The following is a 22,626-nucleotide window of genomic DNA, read 5'->3' as shown; positions in this document are numbered from 1 at the left end:
AATTTATTTTAAACATATATTGCTTTATAAATCATGTTGGGAGAGAAAAATCAGAACAAAAGGGAAATACCATGGGAGAGAAAAACAAAACAGAAAAAAGAGGTGAACATAGAATTTGTCATTTTACATTCAATCTTAATAGTTCTTTTTTCTGGATACAGATGGCATTTTCTGTCCAAAGTCTATAGAGATTGCTTTGAAAATGAAACATTTTTATTTTTAATTAAAAAAATATATTTAATTAATTTTTACAAACATTTTGTGCATAGGTAATTTTCCATCATTGACAATTGCAAAACCTTTTGTTTCAACTTTTCCCCTCCTTCCTCCCACCCCTTCTCCCAGATGGCCGGTTGACCAATACATGTTAAATATGTTAAAGTATAAGTTAAATACAATATATGTATACATGTCCAAACAGTTATTTTGCTGTACAAAAAGAATTGGACTTTGAAACAATGTACAATTAGCCTGTGAAGGAAATAAAAAATGTAGGCAGACAAAAATGTAGACATTGGGAATTCTATGTAGTGGTTCATAGTCAACTCCCAGAGTTCTAAATGAAACATTTTTAAAAGCACAGAAGAAAGGAGAAAAAAATTGGAAGGAAATAAACAAAATAGCTTTGGAACTAATTTGTCTAATTTAGCTTAAAAAAATAAATGATACATAAAAGAGATATGCAGTTTCATATGCAATACTGACTAAAAAGGAAAAAGAAAAAGAGCACCACACGCACACAAAAAGTTTAACTTAGAGGAGTGGAAAGGAAATATTTTTAATCACATGTTTAGCTGGATAATGAAAGAGAAAGTCAAGACAGAAAAAAAAATCAATAGATCAATGAATAAAAAGAAAGAAAACAGATTAAAATTTAATGGAATTCAAAGAAATGAAGGATATTATAAGTAAATGAGTGGGAAGTATGGAGGGGGAAACTGGGAATAAATTATCATTTCAGGGGCAAAATACTGTTTTTTTAAAAGAGGAATGGAATAAAAATCAATGTAAATTAAACAAATGGAAGAATATGTAAACCAAAAGATCATAATCTTAAATGGAAATGGATTAAACAATCCAATAAATAAAAGAACAAAGAAGAATAGATAAGAAAACAAGACCTGACATTTTCCTTTATACAAGGACCTATTTAACAAATAAACATATGGAATTAAAAATGAGAGGTTGGAACAAATAATATCAGGTGATTCCAAAAAAAGCAATAGTCATGAGGATATTATCTAACAAACAAAGGGCAAAAATTTACAATGTTATGTTTGACAGAAAGTCTGCTTGGAGACATTGAACTGGCCTAAAAACCAAAAATACTGGATTTGTCCTGTCTCTGATACCTCCCCTTTGTCTGACCCTAGACAAGTCATTTAATCTTCAGTATCCTAGACAATTCTCTAAGAAATTAAATTGCAGAGAAGCTATCAACCTGCAATACTAGAGGTATTTCTTCACCTGAAAGTCCCCTGTATTCCTATTCAAAAGATGGGAAATAGCATTACACAAAAAGAGCACCAGAGATAATGAAACAATGCCAATATAAAGTACAAATGCACTAAATGTCATAACATCTAAATCCAAAGAGTTAAATTAATTGCAAAAATTTAGATAAAAATCACAATTATGGGAGATTTTTATTTTCCTCAGGGACTGGATAAATCTAACAGAAAGATAAATAAAATAGAACAGAAAAAAATTGAACAAACTGTTAGAGGTTATAGATCTGAAAGACCTGAGGCTTTTCCTAAATGGGAATATTAAAGAACACACATATTTCTGTGTATCACATGGTCTAAAACAAACAAACAGACTATGTATTAGGACCCAAAGAAATTATAAATATGTTTTAAAGCATAAATACTAATCTTACCCTTTACAAACCATAATGCAATAAAAATAGTAATTAATACCAGGAAGTTACAGACTTAAAGGGCAAATTAATAATGAAATCCTACAACCAAAGAACAAATTGAGAAACAATGAATAATTATGCAAAAGAATGATAATGATGAGACAACATACTAGAATTTTGATGTCATTAAAACAAATCTCAGAGTATGTTTCCAAAAATATATACTTTCAGAATAATAATAAAAACAGGTTTAGTAAAGGGCATGGAATTAAATTAAAAAATAAACCCCAAATAAGCACAAAAATGCTATCTTGAAAATTTTAGGGAAAGTTACAAAATGGAAATTAGACTTATAAACAAAACTAAAACTGTTTCTTTGATAAGGCTAACAAAATTAAATTTTTAGTTAATGTAATCAAAAATAAGAGAGAAAAATGAAATTATAAAATTAAAAATAAAGTGAAATAAGATCATTTTAATTGTCAGAATCTACTGTATTCATTTATATGGTAGCAAAACTAAGAATTTAAAGAAAAATACAAAAAAGGAAAATAAAAAATACTAAAATTAACAACATAAAATAATGACCATTGGCAATGCAATCTCAGAAAATTAAATTGAAGAAGCTACAATGGAACTACTAAAATGGGAAATTAAAAAATTTTATTCACACAGATTTTTAGATGTATTCTACCATACATTTAAAGAGTAAGTAAAAACTATGCTACCAAAAAAAAAATCTCAAAAACTGTGGGGGGAAAATGATACAAACTTCTTTTATGAAATAAATTTTTGGAGAGAGGAAGAAGAGGGAAAAGGGAGAGAGAGAGAGACAGAGAGAGACAGAGAGAGAGAGAGAAACAGAGAGAAACAGAGAAATAAAGAGACAGAGAGAGATTAACTCAATATTATTAATGAATATGAATACAAACATTTAAAATAAAATCCTTGTAAAAAAGACTTCAGTAACATAGGGGGGAAATTATTTACTATGACCAAATTTGAGATATACCAAGGCTTAAGTAACCATCAATATTCAAAAAAATAATTAATGGAATTTTATTAAAAGTTTTTAAAAACTGAAATTACATTATTTCAACAGATGGGAGGGACCAACCTGTTAGCAAAATATAATATTTTTTCTCCTAATAATTGAAAAAATATGGCTATAGAAGGATCATTTTTAGCATCATAAAAAGTATATATCTAAAACTAAAAGCTAATTATTATTTGGCACGAGGAAACAGAGCTTTTCTAGAAAACAAGCAAAGATGTCCCTTCTGCCCATTTTTATTTTGACATAGTTCTAGAAATAGTAGCAAAAGCAGCAATGCTAAAGAAAGAAATTAAACATGAGAAACAAAAAGACAAAATTATCTATATTTGCAGATGATTTGATGATTTACTTGGGAAAATACAGGAAATAAAAAATCAACACATTAATGGCTTCAAGAAAATAATATGTTAAAAAGACATGTATAAGAATCATCAGTCTTTTTATATAGTAATAAAAAAGAACCCAGAAATAAGTCATAGAAATCTCATGGAAAATTTAGAGAAAATAGAAGAAAACTCACTCAAAATAAAATTCCTAAAATAGTTGGGAATCAATATATTAAAACACTAAATAGTTATATAAATGAAGTTCTAAAATAGTTTTTAAAGAAGCAAAAAAAGTTTTTTTTTTTTTTTTTAATTTTCCATAGCTGGGCCTTGACAGCATAATAAAAATGATCAGGGTACCTAAATTAACTTTCAGATTTGGTGCTATTTGAATCAAAGAATCTAGGAATTACTTTTTAAAAAATAATAGCTTTTTATTTTCAAAATATATGCAAAGATAGTTTTCAACAAAAAATGCAAAATCTTGTTTTCTAAATCTTTCTGCCTCCTTTTCCCTTTCCCTTCCCTTAGACAGCAAGCAGTCCAATATAGATTAAACATGTGCAATTCTTCTGAACATATTTCCATATTTATCATTCTGCACAAGAAAAAACAGATCAAAAAGGGAAACAGATAAGGAAGAAAACAAAAAGCAAGCAAACACAACAAAAAAGGTGAAAATACTATGTTGTGACCCACATTCAGTCCCCAGTCTTCTCTCTGGATGCAGATGGCTCTCTCCATCATAAATCTATTGGAATGAGGTGAATCACCTAATTGATGAAAAGAATCATGTCCTTCAGAATTGAACATCACATAATCTTGCTGTTGCTTTGTACAATGATCTCTTGGTTCTACTCACTTCATTCAGCATCAGTTCATGTAAGTCTCTCCAGGTATCTCTGAATCATCCTGCTGTTTGTTTTTTATAGAACAATAATATTCCATAACATTCATATATATAACTTATTCAGCCATTCTCCAACTGCTGAACATCCACTCAGTTTCCAATTCCCTGTCACTACAAAAAAAGGCTGCTACAAGCATTTTTGTGGGTCTTTTTCTCTTTTTTTATGATCTCTTTGGGATACAAGCCCACTAAAGACACTGCTGGATCAACGGGTATGCACTTTGGGCATAGTTCTATATTGCTCTCCAGAATGTTTGGATCGGTTCACAACTCCACCAACAATGTATTAGTGTCCCAGTTTTCCCATATCTCCTCCAACATTTATCATTATCTTTTGCTGTCATCTTAGCCAATCTGAGAGGTGTAATAGTAACCTCCAATTTCAAGCCCTGTTTCAGAAGTAAGAATAATAACCTGGAAAGGGAGTAAAAGTATAAAAGGGTATCAAATAACTACAAATAAAAATGAAGGACAGGAAGAAATTTACCAAGACTTTCAATGAGACTGTGATGTTTGAGTTTCTGATAGAACCAATAATAATTACCAATGCTTAAAGTGTCTTCTGAGAAGAGAAGGTGAAGGAACTTCAGGGTTTTGATCATGATGAAGTATTTCTTTGAAAACAAAAACAAGGGGACAGCTAGGTGGCAAAGTGGATAGAGCACCTGCCCTGAATTCAGGAGGACCAGAGTTCAAATCTGGTCTCAGACACCTAACACTTCCTAGTTGTTGTGACCCTGGGCAAGTCACTTAACTCCAGCCTCAGAAAAAGAAAAAAAAAAAAAAGAAAAGAAAAGAAAAGAAAGACAAAACAAGGCTTCTATGAAAATAACAAAGGAAAAGAATCTAAGCAATCACAGGGAAATCCTGCCCAAATGAAACAGCATTTCTAAAAGTGCTTAGCATATTGCTAGGCATATATTAGGAACTTAATAAATGCCTGTTCCATCCTTCCTTTCCTGTGTTAGGTGATTAGAGGTTAGAATAATGTCACACAGAAGTACAAAGGGAAGAAAAACTTTGAACACTCGTATTAAAGAATTCAATATTTTGGAACCAGAGTCAATACACATTGATTAAGGAATGGCTGAATAAGTTGTGGAAAATGGCTATATAATGGAATATTACTGCACTGTTAAGAAATTATTAATATGATGAATATGTGAAACATAGAAGGCCTGATGTGAAATAATGCCAAGGGAAATAAATAAAGCTAGAAAAATAGACATAGTGATGACAACATTATAAATAGAAGGAACAACAGCAATGTTGAAACTGAATGTAGTATAATTAAAATGACCAAGGTTGATCCCAGAGAAAAGATGTGACAAGTACTCCCTGCTCTCCTTTGTAGGGATGGGGAATGATGGGTATAGACACTGCATGTGATGTCAGAATTGGCTTGTGTGTTGGTTGTTTTGCTGTTTTAAAAAAAATTCTTTGTTATAAGAGATGGGTCTCTGGGAAGAGAAGATGAAATAATGTGACAGAAGAAATGGAGGAAGGCAGAAACAGGATGAGAAAGGAAGATAATGTGAAAAAATATCAATTTTTTTGATAATTTTAAATGTTTTTAAGCTCTCTTTGCAGAGGAGGGATCTCAATGGGCAAAGGAGGAAGCATTGTTTATCTCCCAAGGAATGATGATGTAGATCTCCACAGATTCAATAGGGGGGAGAACATCTAGTAAAAACCGGATGAAAAAGAGAAGAGTGCTGATAGTTGATGTTTTCTTATTGAGGAAAATTGGATCTGTTTTTTTTTTTAAATCAAACTACTACATAATCATAATCATAATAGAAATTAATATTCTCTTCCCACAGAATGAACCAAGGCATAACAGAGAAATTCTCAAGCTTATTAAAACATATGTTTTCTTATTTCTTGTGGTTTATGTGGTTTATATACTTCCAGAAGGAACCTAGAAAGTATTGGTAAAGATGACCAAGACCTGGGCAAGAAAGTTAAGACCATAGGGATGGGGTGATATTTTTGTCATTGCTATCCTTTAAAGGCAAGAGATACAAAAAAGAAAAGTTGATAGAGTGGTGAACAACTGATCAAGAAAAGTGATGACTCAGGACAAAATAGTCAATAACCTTAGCAATCTAGTGTTTGACAAACCCAAAAACCCAAACTTTTGGGATAAAAATGCACTATTTGACAAAAACTGCTGGTGTCTCAAATCATTAATGATCAGAGAAATGAAAATTAAGACAACTCTGAGATACCACTACACACCTGTCAGATTGGCTAAGATGACAGGAAAAGATAATGATAAATGTTGGAGGGGATGTGGGAAAACTGGGACACTGATACATTGTTGGTGGAATTGTGAACAGATCCAGCCATTCTGGAGAGCACTTTGGAACTATGCTCAGAAAGTTCTCAAACTGTGCATACCCTTTGATCCAGCAGTGTTACTACTGGGCTTATATCCCAAAGAGATCTTAAAGGAGGGAAAGGGACCCACATGTGCCAAAATGAAGAAACTGGAAATCAAGTGGATGTTCATCAATTGGAGAATGGCTGAATAAATTGTGGTATATGAATGTTATGGAATATTACTGTTCTGTAAGAAATGATCAGCAGGATGAATACAAAGAGGCTTGGAGAGACTTACATGAACTGATGCTGAGTGAAATGAGCAGAACCAGGAGATCATTATACACTTCAACATCAATAGTGTATGAGGATGTATTCTGATGGAAGTGGATATATTCAACAAAGCAAAGATCTAATTCAGATCCAATTGATTGACAGAATCAGCCACACCCAGCGAAAGAACTATGGGAAATGAGTGTGGATCACAACATGGCATTTACACTCTTTCTGTTATTGTTTGCTTGCTTACATTTTTGTTTTTCTTCCCAGATTATTTTTACCTTCCTTCTAAATCCAATTTTTCTTTTGTAGCAAGACAACTGGATAAATATGTATACATATATTGTATTTAACATATACTTCTTTAAAATATTTAATATCCCCATCTAGGGGAAGGGGTGGAGGAAAGGAGGGGAAAAGTTGGAACAAAAGTTTTTGCAAGGGTCAATGTTGAAAAATTACCCATGCATATGTTTTGTCAATAAAAAGCTATAATAACAAAAAAGAAAAGAAAAATGGTGACTGAGGATGAAATTTGGAGTTTTGAACTGACATAAAGAAAAGAAATGATAGATTTCTGTTCTGGAATGTCTAACAAAGTATGATAAGAATATGTCTGCCTGCTGTTTTACACATCCTTCAAGTGGGCTTTGATAGAAAAACTTAAAACTAATAGAAGCAGGGAGAGAATTGTGAGAAGATGGCGGAATAAAGCAATATATTACCTGGATCTCTCAAGTTTCTTCCCCCTCCCTTAAATAACTTAAAATAATTCCTCCAAGTGAATATCAGAACCACAGAAATAATTAAAAGTTGGGATAGTCATCCAGCCTAAAACAAGTTGGGACAGTATTAGGAAAGATTTTATCTCAGTGATTTGTGCAGATATTACTGAACATATATGATATAATTAACCAACAGCAAGCCCAAGGGGCAGCTGTGTAGGAAACAGCCTTTGCTTGAGGAATTTTTGCCCCAGGAATAGTATAGGTATCAGGGGGCTGATGAGGAGAAGATCTGGAAGTGTGGCACTAAACTGGACAGAGAGCCCAGGTGTATTTACCAAACTCAGTCCCAGCATGTGGCTGCAGGTGAGGAAGAGCAAGCACACTCTGGTGAGTGTGGTTACAGAGAGGCAGGGGCCCTAATGGTTGTGGTCACTCTCAGAAGAATGGAGTTCCTGGTTTGGGTTCCGGGGAGAGGATAGAGAGGATGTTTACAGCAGCAGGAAGGATTGCAATCAAATGCAACAAATGCAAGAGCATTTGTGTTACCAATGGTTCTAGAAGCTGTGATTGTGGTTTAGAGGCAGAGGGGAGTACCTAAGATCACTTATCAATCAAGGCATAAGCTAGGACTAGCTGGTGACTATACCTGGTCTTAAATCATAGAACATTGGAAGAACCAAAAATTCAAAAGCCCCCGGAAAAAACTCAAAAAGCAACAGCACAAAACTCTGAAGCCCAAGACATTATCCCCCACATCCTGGGAGCAGAGTCTGATCTTAATATAAAGTTAACAGTCAAGAAACAGACTGTTAAAAAATGAGTAAACAACTGAGAAAGAACCTGACCAAAGAAAACTACTATGGTGATACAGTGAAGATGAAGATTCAAAGTCAGAAGAAGATTATGAAATCAAAGCAGTTAATTGTAAAGCTTCAAAAAAAGATGTTCTTGAAAGAGCTTCAGATGGACCTTAAAAACCAAATAAGAGAGGGTGAGGAAAGAATGAGAAAAGAAATGAGTAATGAAAGAAAGTCAAGTAACTTATGAAAAGAAAGTCAACCAATTGGAAAAGAGATCTAAAAACTAACTGAAGAAAATAGCTTAAAAACTAGAACTGGGCAAGAGAAAGCTAAAGACTTCATAAGACATCAAGAAATATTTTTTTTTTAAACCAAAAGAATGAAAAAAATAAAAGAGAACATGAAATATCTAATTTGAAAAAAATTGATCAGAAAAACAGATTGAAGAGAGATAATATAAGAATTGTTGGACTACTTGAAAGTTATAATTAAGAAAAAAAGGAGATGAGACACTTCAAGAAATTATAAGGAAAATCGCCCTGAATTTCTAGAACTAGAGGGTGAAATAGAAATGGAAAAAAAAAATCAACTGATCATGTCCTGAAAGAGATCCCTAAATGAAAACTCATAGGAATTTTATAGCTAAGCTCCAAAACTCTCAATCAAGAAGGAAATATTACAAGGAACTAGAAACAATTTAAATATTGTAGAGCTACAGTCAGGATAATGCAAGATTTACAATCTTGAATATGATATTCTTTTTTTTTTTTTTTTTTTTTTTTTTTTTTTTTTGAGGCTGGGGTTAAGTGACTTGCCCAGGGTCACACAGTTAGGAAGTGTTAAGTGTCTGAGACCAGATTTGAACTCCGGTCTTCCTGAATTCAGGGGTGGTGCTCTATCCACTGTGCCACCTAACTGCCCCTGGAATATGATATTCTAAAGAACAAAGGAGCTCAGAAAAACTGAGTGTAATCCCACAAGGGAAAAATTGATACTTAATAAATTAAAGGACTTTCAGGTATTCTTGAGGAAAAACACAGAACCTGACAGAAAATTTGAGAATCAGGAGAAACATAAGAACATAAACTTTGAATGACTAATTATAAGGGATTTAATGAGATTAAACTGTTTATTTCTTATGTGAGAAAATATTACTTGTAACTTTTAAAATATACTTTTTATTTATTTTAAACCTAAATACAAAATGAAAAAAAAAAGAGAAAAAATTGTCATGTACATAGCAGAACATAAGAAAAAATTGAATATAAAACAATAAATTTCCATTTCAAGAAAACTTCTATAATAAAGACTACATATTGTTTTCAAAGCTACCCAGATTTTCTTTGTTTGTTTTCTTTTGTTCTCTGCTGTGCTGTTTATTTTCTTCTCATCTCTCTTCCCACTCCCCACTATAAAAAATACATTTATGTGTAATATGTACATATACGCATATACAAATCTATCTAAAAATATACATATATAATTCACATATACAATGATACAAATATGTAAGACCATACAATTATTTCCTCCTATTATCTGTTTCTCTACAAGTGAGTATCCTTTCCCTTCATAAGACCAAGTCTTTCCATGTTTTTCTAAATCAACCAAGTCATCATTTGCTACATCAGTTTTATTCTAATCCAACTACATCCTGTTTGAGAAATTATCCATGAAAATTTTTTCCTCCCAATTTTCTGCATTCCTTCTATTTTTAACCACATATATCATATTTACACAATTAATTTAAAACAATTGAAATCATCCTTTTTACATTTCAACAATGCTGAATCTACTTCCTTTACATCTTTCCTCTGGTTTCTTTGAAGTTCCTGACTTTTTGTTCTTCCAAATTAACTTTGCGATTATTTTTTTTTCTAACTCAGTCAGATAATTTTTTAGTAATTTAATTGGGATGATGTTGAATAAATAGATTAGTTAGGTAAAATTGTCTTTTTTAAAATTATATTGGCTTTACCTACCCATGAACAACAAATATTATTTAGTTATATAGATCTGACTTCATTTGCATAAAAATATTTTATGTTTATATTCATATAGTTCTAGTGACTGTTTTGGCAAGCATATATTCAGATATTTTATACTGTCTAGTTATTTTAAATAATCTAAAACAAACTGATTAGTATTGCTGACACATAATAAAGTTTCCCTATTTTTCTTTTTTGATTAAATCTAGCTTTAACTTTGTCTGAGATTGTGATTACTACTCCTGCTTTGTTTTACATAACAAATTCTACTTCTGCCCTTTATTTTATCTTTGCCTATATCTCTCATTTTTATTATGTTTCCTGAAAGCAATATATTATTGAATTCAAACTTTTAATTTGCTTTCCATTTTGGTTTTTGGGTAAATTCATCCCATTCACATTCTAAGCTACAATCACTTGTGTATTTTCTTCCTTCCTTTTTTTCCTCAATATCTTTCTCACCTTAATTATACTATCCCTCCTCACTCCTCTACTTTACTTTTACTTACCACTTTGCTTTCTTGTTCCTTAACCTACCTGTCTTTCCAGTAGTGCCTTCCTTATACTCTTCTCCCACCCTATCCCCTTCCCCTCTTATTTCTTTTTGAATTTAAAAGCTTTTTTTCAAAGGATATGAACAGACAATTTTCAGATGATGAAATTGAAACTATTTCCACTCATATGAAAGAGTGTTCCAAATCACTACTGATCAGAGAAATGCAAATTAAGACAACTCTGAGATACCACTACATACCTGTCAGATTGGCTAAGATGACAGGAACAAATAATGATGAATGTTGGAGTGTCCCGTCCACCGGGACAAAAACATGGACCTAGAAGAGAGGAATAGGAAACGGAGGGGGGGGGGGGGGGGAGGGAAACAGGAGACTCGAAGAATGGAGACAAGACAGGCTTTCTGATCAAGTCTCGTTTATTGTAGGGATAAGCATAAACTTATATAGGATAAAATGGAGCAAGAAACAAAGGCTATAAATCCACAGAAAGTTCTTGTGACAGGAGTTATTCCAGAATGTAACTTGTGTGGAGACAGAATTCTTTACCCAGGGATGGTAAAAATATAACCTTTGCCCCAGGTGTAAATTGTGTGGAGACAGGCTTCTTTACCCTAGGTGGGTATTTGCCTAGGAATATGACCTTTGCCCTCAGCTCAGTGCTGGCTCCCCACATTGGAGAGGCTGTGGGAGAACTGAGACACTGATGCATTGTTGGTGGAGTTGTGAAAGAATCCAACCATTCTGGAGAGCAATCTGGAATTATGCCCAAAAAGTCATCAAAATGCACATACCCTTTGATCCAGCAGTGCTACTCCTGGGCTTATATCCCAAAGAAATACTAAAGAGGGGAAAGGGACCTGTATGTGCCAAAATGTTTATGGCAGCCTTTTTTGTAGTGGCTAGAAAATGGAAAATGAATGGATGTCCATCAATTGGAGAATGGTTGGGTAAATTGTGGTATATGAATGTTATGGAATATTATTGTTCTGTAAGAAATGACCAGCAGGATGAATACAGAGAGGCTTGGAGAGACTTACATCAACTGATGCTGAGTAAAATGAGCAGGACCAGGAGATCATTATATACTTCAACAACAATACTATATGATGATGTATTCTGATGGAAGTGGAAATCTTCAACATAGAGAAGAGCTAATTCAGTTCCAATTGATCGATGATGGACAGAATCAGCTACACTCAGAGAAGGAACACTGGGAAATGAGTGTAAACTATGCATTTTTTGGTTTTCTCCCTAGGTTATTTTTACCTTCTGAATACAATTCTTCCTGTGCAACAAGAAATTCTATTCTGCACATATATATTGTATCTAGGATATACTGTAACATATTTAACATTTATGGGACTGCCTGCCATCTAGGGGAGGGAGTGGAGGGAAGAAGAGGAAAATTGGGAACAGAAGTGAGTGCAAGGGATAATATTGTAAAAAATTACCCATGCATATGTACTGTCAAAAAAAAGTTATAATTATAAAATTAATTTTTAAAAAATGAAAAAAATTAGAAGCTTTTTATACATGCATACATACATATACATATATGTATGTGTGTACATATGTCTATATATGCACACATACACACATATTTATATAGTTCCCTCTTTAATCCATTTCCAAAGAGGTTCCATAATTAACTGCTCTCCTCCCCACCAGCTTCTTCTGTATCAATTTTTCTTATGCCTCAATTATATGAAATAATTACACCCTTTTATCTCTCCTCCACAGTTTTTTCTTTTAGAATCACTCAGCTCAGTCCAAGTCTTTCTTTTAAGCTACCTAAATAATGATGACAGTCATAAAGGTATTACTAATGTTTTCACATATAAGAAATAAACAATCTTATCTTATTGAGCCCCTTATAATAGGTCTTTAATATTTATCTTATATCTCTTAAATGTTATGTACTGAATTTCCCCTTAAGTTCTGGGAATTTTGTCGTAAAAACCTAAAAGCCTTTAAGTTCATTAAGTGCCTGTTTTTCCTCCATTCAGAATGATACTTAAATTTTTGTTTCAAGTTGGTTGAGTTTCTATTCATAATTTTCTTGAATTGCTCTTATTTTTTCCCTTGATCTCTCTTATTTTATTTTTATAGCTTTTATGTTTGTATTCATATGGTTCTTGTGTCTATTTGGCAGATATCTGCTTAGGTATTTTATACTAGTTTTCAAAGAACTAGAAATTTAGGGGATGCCCAGCAACTGGAGAATAGCTAAATCAGTTGTATGGAATACTACTGTGCAGTAAGTAAAATATAAGTAAAATGGATTTTAGAAAAACATGGAAAGACTTGCATGAAATATTGAAAACTTAATGAGCAGAACCAAGAGAATGTTGCATATAGTAAAAAAAAATATTGTTCAAAGAGCAACTGTGAATATATTCTGAGTGATATGAATAATCAAATCAACTATAAGGGGCCTATAAAAAGGCTATCCACCTCCAGAAATAGAATTGATATCTGGAAGTATGTATTGTATGGTTTCACATATATATATCTGTATCAGTATTGCACTTTTCTATTGTGGAGTTGAAAGGGAAGGAAGAAGGCAGCTCAGAGATCAAAATGTTAACAAAAAAATTAATAAAATAAATGTTTAAAAATAGAAGCAATAGTATAACTATTATTATACTCTCCCAAGAAATTCATATTTAATACATCAAGACATGATGCAGTTTGTGAGAATGCTGAATACTCATTTTATATCTCCCCACTGTTCTTCACTGCCCAATAAAATGAAAACTCCACATCCAAAGCCTCAAAGAAAAATATGAATTGGCCCCAGGCTATGGAGGAGCTCAAAAAGGATTTTAAAAAACAAATAAAAGATATAGAGGATAAATTTGGTAGAGAAATGAGTGGCATAAAAAAGTCACGAAAAAACAGTTGAGTATGGATTTTGAAAGATTGCAGAGAGCAGCAGAGGTTTGCAGAACTAGAGAAGGGCAAATGTCTTGATTTTCACAAAAAAGAAGGGGAAATGGAATGCAAAAATTATAGGGTAGTGAAGTTCAGTTTCTGAGATGGCTAGTGAAAAGAAGAGAAAGTAGGGATCTCAAAGAACCAGCATGGCTTCATTAAGAATAGGACATGACAAATTAAACCAAAGTACTCTTTTTAGGATTACTAAATTAGTAAATAGAAAACTGTTCTCTCTTTTTCCTCTCTCTGTCCATATATAGATATAGATGTATGCATATACACACATGTGGGTACACATGCATATATAATTTACTGAAATTTTAATAGTTCTCAATAAAGTATCACATGCTTTTATTATGAAAAATATGGAAGATCTAGGCTAATTTGACAGTACAATTAAATTAATTTAGAAATGGGTATATGGCTGGACCTCATTAATGACTTGATGTCATTTGGGAAGTATATCTCCAGTGGAGTAAACCAGTGATCTGTATTTGGTCATATGCTATTTAACATTTGTATCATTGATTTTGATAAAGGAATAAATGGTATCCTTATTAAATGAGAAGTTGCTACAAAGGTTTAAAAATAGCCATATTAAATGAAGCTAATGTATTGCTGAAGTAATAGATAAAAGTTAGATGTATTGCCTGGAAGTGGGGTGGGATTTCCCTTTAGGGATTACCCTTCTTAGAGTTCAATTGGAATATTGTGTTTAGTTCTGAGCATCGAAATTTTAAAAGGACATTGATAAGTAACATCATGTGATAATCAGTTGGCCCTGTAGAAGAACCTAGAAAATATATTTTCCTCCTCTCTTCAAAATGGGGGAGGGAAGAAGAACTATGGGTATAAAATATTACAGTATACAATATAATACAAAGCTTGGTTGACAAGATGCTTAGTTTTACTGAACTGCTTTTTCTTCTTTTTTTCTTCTTTGTTACAAGTGTAATGTAGGGCAATGGATGGATTGATCCTGTTTCCTTTTCTTAGCTTGTTGATATAATCACAGAAAGTATGGGGCAAATAACAGAGGTAATGAGGTATGTTCAGAATATACTAAATATAGTAAAGAGGTCTACAATGTCCTCTTATCCTTTTACAAAGTGTGAACAAGTTTTCTGACTAAATTGGAAGGGAAATTGGCTGGATATTGGCTGGGGAAAATTTCAGCTCTTCTTTAGGTGCTTTTGAAGAGATAAGCTTGGAATTTTCCTTTTAAGATGATTGTATGAAAGGTGACAGAGGAGTGAAACCCTTTCACATAGGAATTAAACCTATGATTGTATTGGTATAGGGGACTACTATGTAAGAAAAGACACTCTACCAATGCATGTCAGCACCTTTCTCTGCAACTTTTGGAATTTAAAAAGACAGGTTAAACTACTTGCTTGGGGTCATGTGGTCAGTATGTTACAGAGGCAGGACTTGTATCCAGGTCTTTCTGACTTTTAGGCTGGCTTTCTATCCACTAAGTCACAATACGCTCAGCAAAAATCTAAAAAGGGTACCAAATTGAACGCACGTACAAAAAGAAACAAAAATAAGTTCCTTCATTTAGCCTAGAAGTACATAAAAAGACAACAGGAAATCTATGATTCCTGAACAAGGTGTCCTTTTAGAGGAGGAAGCTCAAGCACAATCTCACCCTCAGATAAATAGACTCCTGCTTCCTTCCCTCCCTCCTTTCCTCCTTCCTTCCTAGATCTATATTTCTAGGCCTGCTCTTACTCTTGAGGTCCAGTTCATTTGTTTACCCTCTTTTTCTCACTCTCTTAACTCTCAGCAGACTGTTTTTTAGCCTTGTCATTCAGCTGAAAATGCTCTCTCCAATATTATTAGTGATTTTTAATTGCTTTTCCTCAAGCTTCTGATTTCTTCAACCATCTGATACTGTTGCTACCATCTTCTTGCTATACTCCTCTCTAGGTTTTTGTGACTCTGCTCTCTTCTGGTTCTCTTCCTATTTACCTGCCCTTTTCTTTTCAATCTCCTTTACTGGACCTTCATCCAGGTCATAGTATATAATTATGGGTACCCTCAGGGCTCTGTCTTGAACTTTTTTTTTCTATTCATTCCATACTATTTCACTTATTGATCTCATCAGGTCCCACAGATTTTAATTATCATCTCTATGTAGATGTTTCTCAGATCTATTTTTCCAGTTCTAACTTCTTTCCTGATTTCCAGTCTTGTATCTCCAGCTGCCTATTGGACATCTTGAAGGAGATGTCCCATAGACATCTTAAAATAGATATTCCATAGACATCTTAAATTCAACATATCCCCAAACCAAATTTATTATCTTTCTTCATAAATCCTCTCCTCAAGAGAGTGGAGCCAAGATGGTGGAGAGCAGACAAGGCTTTCTATGATCTCCTCTGCCTTTCTGTCAAACCAACAGCAGATTAAGCCTTTGAACTGGTTTTGGAGTGACAGAATCCACAAATATTTGGAGTACAATACATTTCCAGAAGAAGATTCTTTGGAGAACTTCAGAATAGCTCTGTTTCAAACAGGCAGGGGGACAGTCTGCTGAGCCCAGACCACAAGGTAGAGAGCCCAGGGCAAGGAGCTGGGTCTGGGAGCCAGAGCATAGAGGTAAGCATCAAGGCATCCAAACACAGGGGAGTCTTCTGTAAGGCTCTTAAGCTACTGTATCCTGGCTGCAAGTGGATGGTTTAGCAGGTTTGCTATAAAACACCCAAAAGCAAATACAAAAGGGAAATTGAAAGCCACAGAGCCCAGGAAGAACTTGGGACCTGGCTGTGATTGCCCAGCACCAGAAGTCAGTCAAAAACACTAGCCCCATGGCAAACTAAAGTGGCTGTCACCCCTTTGCCTCAAGAGCAGATCTCAACACTTAAAAAATGAGCAAAAATGCAAAAAGAACTCTGACCATAGGTAACTTTTATGGAAAGAGAGAATAGACCTGAAACCCTGAGGTTCCTGAGGTAATCAACTTTAGCTAACACCCCAAAGGGAGATATGAGCTGGTGCCCATTTCACAAGGTTTTCTTAGAAGATTTCAAAAAGGATCTTAAAAGAGAGTTAGAAAAAAAATGAGAAAAGGAAATGAGATCTTTGCAAAAAGGTATGGAAAAGGAAAAACAGAAACTATCTGAAGAAAACTCTTTTAAAAATAGATTTGATGAAATGGGAAAAGGATATAACTCCTTGCAAAATAGATATAAAAAAAGAAAACAATTTGTTGAAAAACAGAGTTTGTGAAATGGAAAAAAAAGGCAATGAACAAAACAATTCAATTGGCCAAATACAAAAGGTGCTAAAAAAAAAAAAAGTAACTGAAGAACACAATACACTAAGAATTAGAATTGAACAAATGAAAGTGAATGACTTAATAAGACTTCAGGAATCAATCAAACAAAACCCCAAGAATGAAAAAATAGAGGAAAATATGAAAAACCTCCCAGAAATCCTCTAATCTTTCTAACTTTCCTATTACTGTCAAGGGTACTACCACTATCCCAGTCACACATGGGAAATACCTAGATTTCCCACTTTTCCCATTCTCTCACTCTCCATATCCAATCAATTGCTAAGTCCTGTTGTTTCTACTTTCATGACATACCTCAAAAAAATCCTCTTCTCTCTCTGACACTGCCCCTGCTTCAGGTTCACTGCACATTTAGATTATTACAGTAGTTTTCTGGTTGATCTGCTTCAAATCTTTCCCAGTCCTTCACTCAGTTATCAAAGTTGTCATTCCTAAAGAAAATTAATTAACAAGAATTTGTTAAGCATTTAACATATGCTAGGCATAGTGCTAAGTAGTGGATAAACAAAGAGAAACATAGTTTGCCCTCAAGGAACTTATATTCTAATTGGAGAAGCATGTATGTGTGTATGCACATACACATACATATATACATACATAAATATGTGTATATATAAAGCAGATATAGAATAAAGTATTATAAATAAGTATATAGTTTATATAAATGACACAATAAATAAGTATATAAATTTGTTATATATAATAAATATGTATCCATATGTATATATACATATATTTATGTATAGTCCCTACAAGTAGAATGTAAATTCTTTAAAATTAAAGATTGTTTCTATATTTTTCTTTGTATAATCACTGATTAGCACTAAAACTGGCACACTTTAATGCTTAAAAAATTCTATATACTTATATTTATAAATATGTATGTGTGTATATACATAATATACACACATGATATATACATACATTTTATATGTATAAATGTATGTATCATATGTATATATGTGTATATCCATGTATGTATATATACATTGTATATGTGTATGTATATATGTGTGTGTGTATTTTATATATATATATATGAATATTTGTATCATCTATCTAACTTTGAGGAATTTTCTGAGCTCATAATAATGAGGTCCTGGGTTAATAGGTGTACTAGGTGGGGTTGGCAAAAAGAACCTGAAGTACTTATAAAATTATTCCCTAAAGCAAGCAGGGAAGGGAATTGATGAGGATCAGTTCAATCTTTTGACCTACCCTCTGTGAAGGTCATGAGTAGCTCATCTTGCTATGTCCAGCAAGAAACCTAAGGTATGTCAAATCCCTGAAGCTAAATTTCCCCTATAAATCTGTCCATGCTTCACTCCATGTTGCTGAATCTTTTGGGTCACTCCCTCACAGCCTTCTTCCTTGTGTTTTCTTTCTCCTCGTCCCTCCCCCATGCCTCTCATCCCTATCATGTCTCACTGTGTCTTCCTCCTTCTTATAGCTAATTAACTTTTTTAGGGTGCTAAACTCCTTTATGGATTTAGCCTGTCAGTTAAGGACATACTTCCACATCATGAAGTGTTTCCTTTTTCCTGGTTAATTGTGAGTTCCACTGGAGAACTTGTCTTTTCCATTGTTCTAAATATGTGCTCTTCCAATTCTCTTTTATATTTACTATTCCTAGTGTCTGTTGTATCTCTTCATTTTGTCTGTAACGTCTTCTCCTAAATAAACCCACCTTTTGCCAAATAAAATGGTCATTGTGAATTCTTCATATGACCAAACCCCAACATTTGGTGCTTACATCAATCTCATCTTTGGTGCTGAAACCCAAACACATCATCTGGAATTAGGAATTGCTACCTTGAGCATATCATTAGGAGCTGAGATAATGCTCTTACTTTCTGTTCTATACCCAGAAATGCCGCAATAGGAGAGCAGAACCAGAGTTATAATATTTAGCTTGTTAGGTTATGACTTGCACTTATGATTTCCCCAAAAAGGAGAGTTTCTACTCAAGTACAATATACATTAAGAATAAGACAGATATTTTATTCAAAATCAGGAAGGGCAATTGTGAGCATGCTCAAAGAACCCTTGTTACATATATAAGCTCCAGATAACTTCAGAGGATAGGCTCTAGCACCTGAAAGGGAACAAAGAAAGATCTTCTGAAGAATATAGCATCTCCTTAGAAATACCTAGAAATACACACATGAATACACACAAACATCCCAACTTCATAGATAATAAAATCACATTATCCAGCATCAAGGAGGTCCTCAATGCAATGAAGCAATGCTTTTAGTTCACCTAATTAATTACAGCCGAATCTCAAAGGAAGCCTGGGATTCTAAAAGGGAGGGTTCAGAAGGCAGAAGATTCCCAAGCATGGAGTAGAGCCAGCACAGCAGTAGAGAAACAGAAAATGGACTGTGAGGTGTGAGGAATAGCATGTAAATCAGTTTGGTTAGACAATGGAGTCAATGGAGAAGAGTAACATGTAAGAAAACTGGAAAAGTAGGAAAAGCTCAGGTTGTGAAGAGCTGAAATGCCAAACAGAGAAGTTACTCTAGATATAAAAGAACCACCAGATATTAAGTAGGAGAATGGTATGATAAGACTTGAACTTCAGGAAAAGTACCCTGAAGTTGCAAGAGATAGCCAGAACAATTAGTAATCTATGGCAATAGTCCAGGAGGAAGACAAGGAAGGACTAGAGTGTTACTCTAAGAAGCCTCCAAATTATAAAACTTATCTAGATCTTTCCAGATATGGATATAAAGCTCCTTCCTTATCCTGTACAAGCACTCAAGGTAGCAGTTTGCTTATTAGAACTTAGAACTACCTCATAGAAAAATACAAAATAAAATGCAAAAACTTCATAGGAGTCCATAAAGAAATACAAGAAATATATAAAGGAATCCCAAATGTCCATAATCATTCAGCATGACTCTTTGTGGATATTTCATTTGTCCCAAGATTATTGTACAAATTTACCCTTTGGAGTTCCCCCAAAAGGAAGCTAGATAGTCAACCAACCCTTTTTCTTATCAAACTTACTGTCCAAATAACATAATTTTATAGGGAAGTGCAAAGCTGGGGGTCCTTGTCCTTCCATATCCGTGCCCTTATCAGCACCAGAAGCCATATGCTTGATGATCTCTTCTTGTCAAAAAGGACATTTCTCAGGGAATTCTCCTTCTTTCAACATATGGCATGATCCCCAAACTTTGGCAGTTGGGATTGCTTACATAGCAACCCCCAAGATTAACATTGCCCAAGGAATCTCCCTTATCTGACATGTTGTGATGATGTCCATTTTTTTCTGGCTGGAATACATAAGTAGATTTCATCATGACTCACAAATGTGGGATGATAGTGAAAGGACTCAAAACCATGACATTTAGGTTTGTTTGAGGGGACTGGGGGAAGTTAGCCTGGAGAAAAGTCTGGATTCTGGCATAATATTGTAAGAATGTCCCTTTTTTCTGGCTAGAATCTATAAATAAATTTCATGAATCATAAATTTAGGATGATAGTGAAAGGAGTCAAAACCATTTGTTTGAAGGAGCTGAGGGATGTTAGCCTGGAGAAGTTTTAGGAGACATATAGTAGCTGTCTTCAAGTATTTGAGAGAAGAGGGGATCAGATTTGTGCTTGGCAGTAAAAGTTATGATTGAGAGCTATACAGTTAAGTGTTTCCAAAAAGCAGATTTTTTCCCCTTGATACAATAAAAAAGAAAAAGCCTTTCTAAAACAATAATTGGTTTTTTAAAGTTTGTTCATGTTTAATACACATTGTTTTATGAATTATGTTGAAAGAAAAATCAGAGCAAAAGGGAAAAACTTTGGGATAGATTAAAAAAAACAACAACAGAAAAAAGAAGTGAACATAGCATGCATTGATTTACATTCAGCCTCCTTAGTTCTTTCTCTGGTTGCAGAAGGTATTTTCTGTCCAAAGTTGGGATTACTTTGGCTCATCAAACCACTAAGTCTTTCATATTCTTGCTGTCATTGTATACAATGTATTCCTAGTTCTGCTTGTTTCACTCAGCATCAGTTCATGTAAATCTTTCCAGGCCTTTCTAAAATCAGCTTGTTCATCATTTTTATAGAACAATAATATTCTATTACCTTCATGTACCACAATTTGTTCAGCCATTCCTCAATTGATGGGCTCCTTTATCAGCATAATTCTTTGCTACCACAAAAAAAAAAAAAAAAAAAAAAAAAAGCTGCTACAAACATTTTTGCATGTGTGGGTCCTTTTCTCTCCTTTAAGATTTCCTTGGGACTCAATAATGGCACTGCTGGGTCAAAGGGTATGCACAGTTTTACAGCCCTTTGGGCATAGTTCCAGATTGTTTTTCCAGAATGGTTAAATCAGTTTACAACTCCACTAACAATGCATCAATGTCCCAGTTTTCCCACATCTCCTTCCAACATTTATCATTATCCTTTCCTGTCATTTTAGTCATTGTGAAGTGGTACCTCAGAGTTGTTTTAATTTGCATTTTTCTAATCAATAATAATTTACAGCATTTTTTCATATAACTACAGATGGCTTTAATTTAATCATCTGAAAATTGTCTATTCATACCATTTATCAATTAGAGAATGATGTGTATTCTTATAAATTTTTCACAGTTCTTATATTTTAGAAATGAGACCTTTATTAGAAATACTCGCTGTAAAGATTTTTTTCCCAGCTTTGTACTTCCCTTTTAATCTTGTTTCTCTAGGTTTTGTTTGTGCAAAACCTTTTTAATTTAATGTAATCAAAATTGTCCATTTTGCCTTTCATAATGTTCTCTGGTTCTTCTTTGGCTATAAATTCCTCCCTTTCCCAAAGATCTGATAGGTAAATTACCCTTTGTTCTCCCAATTTGTCTATGGTATTATCCTTTGTGCCCAAATCATGTATCCATTTTGACCTTATTTGGTATGGAATGTGAGATGTAACTCTCTGCTGAGTTTCTGACATTATTTTTCAGTTTTCCCAAGTTTTTTTTACTCAAATAGTTGAGTTCTTATTCCAGTGGCTGGATCTTGGGGATTTATCAAATACTAGATTGCTGCAGGCCTTGCTTACTGTGTCATGTATATCTAATCTGTTCCACTGGTTTCTTAGCCAGTACCAAAAGGCTTTGATGACTGCTGTTTTACAGTATAGTTTTAGGTTTGGTACTGCTAAGCTGCCATCCTTTGTTTTTTTTTTTTTCCATTAATTTTCTTGATATTCTTGATCTTTTGTCCTTCCGGATGAATTTTATTATTTTTTCTAGTTCTATAAAATACTGTTTTGGCAGTTTGATTGAACAAGCAGACCAAGTTAGGCAGAATTGTCATTTTATTATATTAGCTCAGCCTCGCCACAAACCATTGATATTTTTCCGATTGTTTAGATCTGATGTTATTTGTGTGAGAAGTGTTTTGTAATTGTGTTCATGTAGTTCTTGGGTTTGTCTTGGCAGTTTATTTTGTCTACAGTAATTTTAAATGGAATTTCTCTATCTCTGGGCTTGATCAGTAATATCCAGGAATGCTAAGACTTGTGTGGGTTATTTATTGTGTGAGTTGTTTCCAGATGATTTTCTAGAATTCTCCTAGTATGTCAGCATATCAACCGAAAAGTGATAGT

The sequence above is a fragment of the Sminthopsis crassicaudata genome, chromosome 2 (genome assembly GCF_048593235.1).
Source record: "Sminthopsis crassicaudata isolate SCR6 chromosome 2, ASM4859323v1, whole genome shotgun sequence".
Taxonomy (NCBI): domain Eukaryota; kingdom Metazoa; phylum Chordata; class Mammalia; order Dasyuromorphia; family Dasyuridae; genus Sminthopsis; species Sminthopsis crassicaudata.
This window is presented reverse-complemented; position numbering follows the sequence as displayed.